The following is a 6,934-nucleotide window of genomic DNA, read 5'->3' as shown; positions in this document are numbered from 1 at the left end:
ACCGACGTGATGTCCGAAATTTTAAACGGGGGATAAGTTCGTAACTTTACCACATTTCAGACAATTGTGTCCCAAAGTTTGAGAACCCCCTCCATTTCCCCATTCAGACACCGTCGGCGCCACAACAACGTCCCGACTGCGGCCAGCCTCCTCCGTACGCCACCCCATCCTCCACCTTGCTAGAGCCGCTACCCCTACCCCATCGTCCACTGCAAGAGATGGACATCTCTCATCCATGGCGCCAGACTAGGATCGTTTCATCGCGTCCTCTCACTTCATCGGTGCCATCGTCCACCTTGTCGTTGCCGCTCCTATGACCGCCTCGTCCACCGCAACAGGACTTATCCCTCGACCCGACCGTCTGCCATCTAAAGTCTTCTTTCGACCCGCCGACAGCCATCACACCCGCAGCACCCTCAACGTATCAGCGGGGGCCTACACAGCATCGCAAGAGAGGTGGTACTCTTTCATATCTCCTTAAGTTATTGATCTCACCCGGAAAATAGATCGCAAATTGTTTACTATACTTTTCTTGTCCGTACCAAATCGTAGTGGCTAGTTGAAAGCAAACATTGGTTCTGAAGTAGCTTTTCTATTTGCACCTTCTGATCATCCATGGCACGGTCACTATACTCGTAAAGCTTATGCCCCCCCTTTATATTGCCTGTCATCATCGTAGGTGCTTCGTGCCGTGCTAGCACTGATCCTCAAGACCTCAACCCATAAAGCGAAACAACATGCCACTCATAATTCTAAAGCTTAGTTGTTGAAATACGAATCTGATATGATGCTCATATTAGTAAAACATAGAATGTTTAATTGGTCACCTAATTTTCCTATATTCATTTTGAAAAGCCTGTGCGCCACCCACTGGTCCAACTAGTTCCACTTTCCTGATTCTACTCTTGATGCTCAGGGTTTTCCCCTTTTATCTACTCTACTATGATCTACGTAGGTGCTTTTTGTCGTACTAGAAGTACTCCACCCTTCAAGCTAAACAACATAACACTCATAATTCAAAAGCTAGTTGTTTAAATATGATTGTGATATGATACTGATATTAGTTAATAGACACATTTAATTGGTTAGCTGAGGGTCCCACTTGAGTTTCCAAATTTGTGTTGCGAAATATAGAGAGACAGCAGAATTGCATTTCTTTGTCCCTTGTTGATTGTACATTCTTGTCCATACCAAATCTTAGTTGTTATTTCAAAGAAAACATCGGTTGCTAACTACCCTTTGCGCAGTTTGCAGCTTCAGATCTGCCATCCCACTGGCACGGTCAACACTATACTCATGATGCTTACGGTTTCCCCATTTTATGATGACCACGATCAACCTACGTGGTTAGTGTCGTAATAGCACTGCTCCACCCAACGAGCTAAACAAGATTAGTTGTACAAATTCAAATATGATATTATGCGGATATTAGTAAAACGGAGACACGTTTAATTGGTCAACTAAACATTTAAACGGAGCCACATATGGAGAGACCGGAAGGAATAGTATTTCTCTGTGTGCTCTGGTTCATCATGAGTGGGTAACAGACATTGTATAGAAAGACTTGTAATATCTTCAATCTGCTTGATCTTTTAAAATGATCCTCTTCTCTTCTTTAATAAGTATGTTCCTTATTGGGAAGAGTAGCAGAGACATTTGCAGTCGAATGGTCAGGTCCAGTTGTTCTCCCTTAGTATATTTTTAATCTGTCAGGTCAGGTCGACTTGTTCTTATTTACTATATGTTGAAGTTGTCATCTGCGAAGTAGCATCACTTCTGGAGCTCACATATTTTGAGTAGTAGGACACATTATATTAATGCACACACAAAATTACAGCATGCATGGCATCTCTCAGAAGAATTGCAGAGATAGCATAAAGGGGTTTACATGGAGGCAGTATTGGATTAGAATCACTTCTGCATTACAAAGATAATCTCACTTGTTTTTATGTTTTCATGCATGCCAGGTATTGAACATGATCAAAATGAATAAGAGAATGGGCGCATGAGAGGAATATTGCGGAACAATCCACTAGCTAATAAACTTGGCACGGTGGAGGATGGCCTATCTTATTGAACCATCAAGGTGCTTGCTCTAACTTGGCAAGGTTGTATTGGTTGCACATATTTTGCATATTGCTTCTTGCATTACTTCTACTTTCTTACACCACCATCTTCTTAGTTTAAGCATCATATATGAGTATATCCCATACCTATCCATTTTCTGTACCTATTCCATGTGTCGTCATACTATGTTTTTCCAGTCAAATGTTGTTCTTTCATAATAGATGTCCAAAAGGAAGAGGGTGAGTGTAGATCCTCAAGGAGTACAAACTAGGTATTTGTAAAAGGTTGTGATATCTGTTAAATCAGGTAGATCAGCAGCCATAGAAAACACAGGCCAAACTGTACCACACTTTACCCCTACTCCACTGGCCAAACCCCTATTAGAACTGCTTAGAGCCCAGCGTCAGGTACTATCTATGATATCAATTGAAAATTTGAACTCCTAAATTTCTGCATGTGCCTTACCTTATCTCTTGTATGAAAACTAATTCCAAATGAATCTCCTTGCTCAAAGAATCATAGGATCTCACAATAATACTGGGCACTTCATTTCTCTTGTCAGTACCTCTTGCCCTTTGTCAGCATACTTACACTCATTGTTGTTTGATTATGTAGCATCCCTGTAAATGTTCGCTTATTTATCCTCTGTTTGCTCAAAATTATAAGATATATATTTACTTTTGGATAAATGTAGAATTAACACCATGGTTATGAAGTTTTGATTGCTCATGTAAGTACCTGTTGTTAGGTACGCCCTCTATATCAAATTAATTGTTGATCAACTGGATGTATTTAGAACTTAATATTGCTAGATACATCCATTTGAGTGACAAGTAATAATGGACGATGGTGGCATTACTGTACTTGAATCACGAGATAGTTGATTGTCTAGCATTACTCTGCATCTTATCTGCCCTGCCCTCCACTTTCTCCAAATTATCACATCTACATTTTCTCTTACCAAAATGTTGAATAAAGCCAATTCCACTGCACACGTTGATGTCTGCATTCCACTTATCAGTACCTTTTGCCTTGTAACATTGTACTTAATTAATTGCTATTTGATTATGTATCATCGGTCTGCACCTAAGCTTCATTATCCTTTGTTTCTTCCAACATTATTTGATCTATATTTACTCTTTGCAAAATGTAAAATAATGGCAATGCTTATAAAAAAGTTTCTTTGCGGAATTTATTGAATTATCCTTCCATCGACATGGAGAAGCACTTTGTCCAGCCTATTTTAACATGTAATATAGGTTCATCCTTCTTAAGCCTTGAAACTTTGTTCTAGTATATATTTGGATAGGCATATATTCCTCCACTTCTGTTTACTTTGTTGTTTGCATCTGATTGAATGTTTGCAACAACTACCAGTTTTAAATTGAAGTTGTAAAACCATGTTCCTTATGCAAAACAGATCCATTTATTTGCCTATACAATTGTGAAACTTGTTACGTGTCTCCTTGTTTCTCTTTCAGAGTTGTATCTCTTATGCTAGGCAGAAATTTAGGGAAGATAGTGAGCCAAACCATCTTGATGAGAGCAAGATGACCCCAAGGTCATGTCTTGATGAAGACAGTAAGTTGAAGCTACTACCAACAGTTGTGAGACAACCTCTATGCAGTCCCTGCCTCAATCAGTTCGACTTCTTCATTCTCAACTTAAAGCGGAAAGGCTTGCTTCAGCTCAGCTCCGACTTGGTGTCAATGATACAGTGAAGATCTCAAAGGAGTGCCTTGCGCACACTATGGTGCTATAAAGCTAGGGATGGAGCATCTATCGTTGACACAACTGAGGTCTCATCAGCTTGTTTGGCTACTTGCGGAGCCCGTCCTGGCTAGGCCTAGTGCCTTCTGATGTGATCTTAGTTTTGTATATTCTTTTGTCGGTGCATTTATATGCAGTGGTGGCGACCTTTGATGCCCAGTGTATGTAATCTGCGGTCACGTTGCACTTTATAATCACCGGTAGCGAACTTTGATTCCCAGTGGATGTAATATGCTGTAATTTCTTATTGTATAGTCTAGGTTTATTCTTGGTCAATGTGTTGTAATTTAGGCTAGGAGGTTCAGTGGATCTTAGTGTTGTCGGTCTTTAGGCCGGCCTGTTACTCATATGGGCCAAAACGTGGGCCTATAATTATCTTGGGCCATTAGCTGGTCTAAACATATAGTAGTTTTCCGTCTTTAACAGGCCGAGTAAAGGTCTGGCCAGCTGGGCTAGAGAATACCATGGGCTTTTAACAGGCTAAAATCCTATATTGGGCTAGCGTTGAGCCAAAAATTCATGGGCCAATACAGGCCGAAACTACCTAAGGCCCATGTTTGGCCCCAATAGGACAAGCCGTTAACATGCCAAAATATATTCAGGCCTATTAAGCAAGCTTGTATCTAGGGCCATACGCTCAAAAGTGTCACGGGCCATTATCAGATGGGTTGTAAGGAGGCCGGATTCAATGAGGGTTGTAACTAGGCCCAACTATTACACGGTCAATTAACAGGCCGATTGGCCAGTTGGGCTGAAATATATCCACGAAGACTATGAGCCGTTATGAGGCCTAAAGTTACTTCGGACAAGAAATAGACCAGTTTCTGCATGGGCTGTTAAATGGCCTAAAGTTAAATGAGGCCAACAACGTCCCAGATGCATCACCGGGCGCTAATAGGATGAAACTATTATTGGGCCGAACTAGTGAATGGGCATTTAACAGGCTGAAATACAAACCTGGCTTAGAATGGGCCCAAAAGAATAGTGGTATGTTAATGGGCTTGATCAAATATGGGCTGTAATTTGGCCTAAAACATGGCAGGTTGTGAACGGGCCTTATCTGATATGGACCTCAATTTGACCCAAAACATGGCAGGCTGTTAACGGGCCAGCCCACTAGTGTTTGAAAAAATATGGTGGTCCTTTAGCTAGGCCGGCCTTTTACCTTAAATGGGCCACTTTTGGGTTGTGCCATGTGTCGACATATCATAGGCGTCTTCCATCCATTGTAGGGATGACATCTGTCCCAACGATGAGCTGACACGTGTATTATCCGGCGAATGAGAATTTTACATGTGGAAAATCCCCATTGGTCGGGGCTGTTAACGGGTCATCGGATCCAAACCGGAACCTGATAGCTTAACGGCAACATGTTACGATGGATGGCATGTGTTGGTCACCCTTGACAGCATGTGTCGGTCACGTTATGATGGATGGCATGTTACGATGGATGGCATGTGTCTTGGAACACTTCTACGACAGCATAGGTATGACTATCTTGATTTTGTCATAAAATCGTCATGGATGTACATGCATGGCAGAAAACGTGACCTGCTATGACAAACACGTATCATTACAGCAGTGTATGTTTTGTAGTGAGGGCTGGGGATCGTTGGCAATCCCAGCACTGCCCCTCCGATGGATCTGAGGCTGATGCTGAGGGGAGGTCCACCTTCCTGCCCGCCAAGGTGGGGAGCGGCGCGCCCCGAGCCCCCTGGTCATCTTGGTCGCTCGCCACTTCTCCAGGGAAGGCGTCGGGCTGGGGTCCTGGCGCTTCTCTGGAGCGGTGGTGGTGGAGAGAAAATGAGGGAAGACAGAGAAGGTGGGTGGCAGGGCGCCATGTTAGAGTACAAAGGCGTTGATGCCCTCGCCTCCTACTGGCGACCTGCCACCCCGATACGTCTTCAACATATCTATAATTTTTTATTGTTCCATGATGTTATATTATCACTCTTGGATGTTTTATAATAATTTTATAGTCATTTTTTGGTACTAACCTATTTACATATTGCCAAGTGCCAGTTGTTGTTTTTTGCATGTTTTTTTACATCACAGAAAATCAATACCAAATGGAGTCCAAATGCAATGAAATTTTATGGAGATTTTTTATGGACCAGAGGACACCTAATGTGACAAAGCTGCGCCTGGGCAGTGCTCCGAAGAGAGCACGACGAACCAGGGCACGCCAGAAGGCCCAGGTGCGCCCTGGTGGGTTGTGCCCACCTCAGGTACTGAAAGTGCTAGTGATCGACTAGAGGGGGGATTAATAGGCGATTTTTATGAAAGTCTTCAAAACATGTAAGTTTTGAAGACGAACGATAGAAATAAACCTATTATCATGCAGCGGAAGGTAGACTACACTAGGTAAACCATAGTCATGTATTCAATGAAGTGAGAGCACAATAACTAATGGCAGCTAGGCAGTAAGGATCAGGTAGGAAGATATTGTGAAGCCAATCAGAACAAGCAGTCACTCAGTGAAGACAGAAGATAATGCAATCATACAATAACTTCACTAAGACCAACAGTAAGTAAAGTGAAGGGAAGGATGAAACCAGTGACTCGTTGAAGACAATGATTTGTTGGACCGGTTCCAGTTGCTGTCACAACTGTACGTCTGGTTAGGGAGGCTGAGATTCAACTTAGAAGACCTCGTCTTCACCTTATTCCCCTTGAGCTAAGGACACCCAGTCCTCGCCCAATCACTCTGGTAAGTCTTCAAGGTAGACTTCCAAACCTTCACAGAGTTTGTTCACTGGCGATCCACAATGACTCTTGGATGCTCAGAACGCGACACCTAACCGGCTGGAGGATTCACAGTCCTCAAGTGTAATAAGTCTTAAGATCACACAGACAAGAAGACTTAAGTGATGCCTAACACTCTTTGGCTCTGGGTGGTTAGGGCTTTATCCTCTCAAGGAATTCTCTCTCAAAGGCTTCGAGGTGGGTTGCTCTCAAATGACAAAAGCCGTACTTTAACTCTGAGCAGCCAACTGTTTATGGTTGTAGGGGGTGGGCTATTTATAGCCACTAGGCAACCCGACCTGATTTGTCCGAAATGACCCTGGGTCACTAAGGAACTGACACGTGTTCCAAC

Source organism: Triticum aestivum, chromosome 2A (assembly GCF_018294505.1).
Source record: "Triticum aestivum cultivar Chinese Spring chromosome 2A, IWGSC CS RefSeq v2.1, whole genome shotgun sequence".
NCBI classification, from domain to species: domain Eukaryota; kingdom Viridiplantae; phylum Streptophyta; class Magnoliopsida; order Poales; family Poaceae; genus Triticum; species Triticum aestivum.
This window is presented reverse-complemented; position numbering follows the sequence as displayed.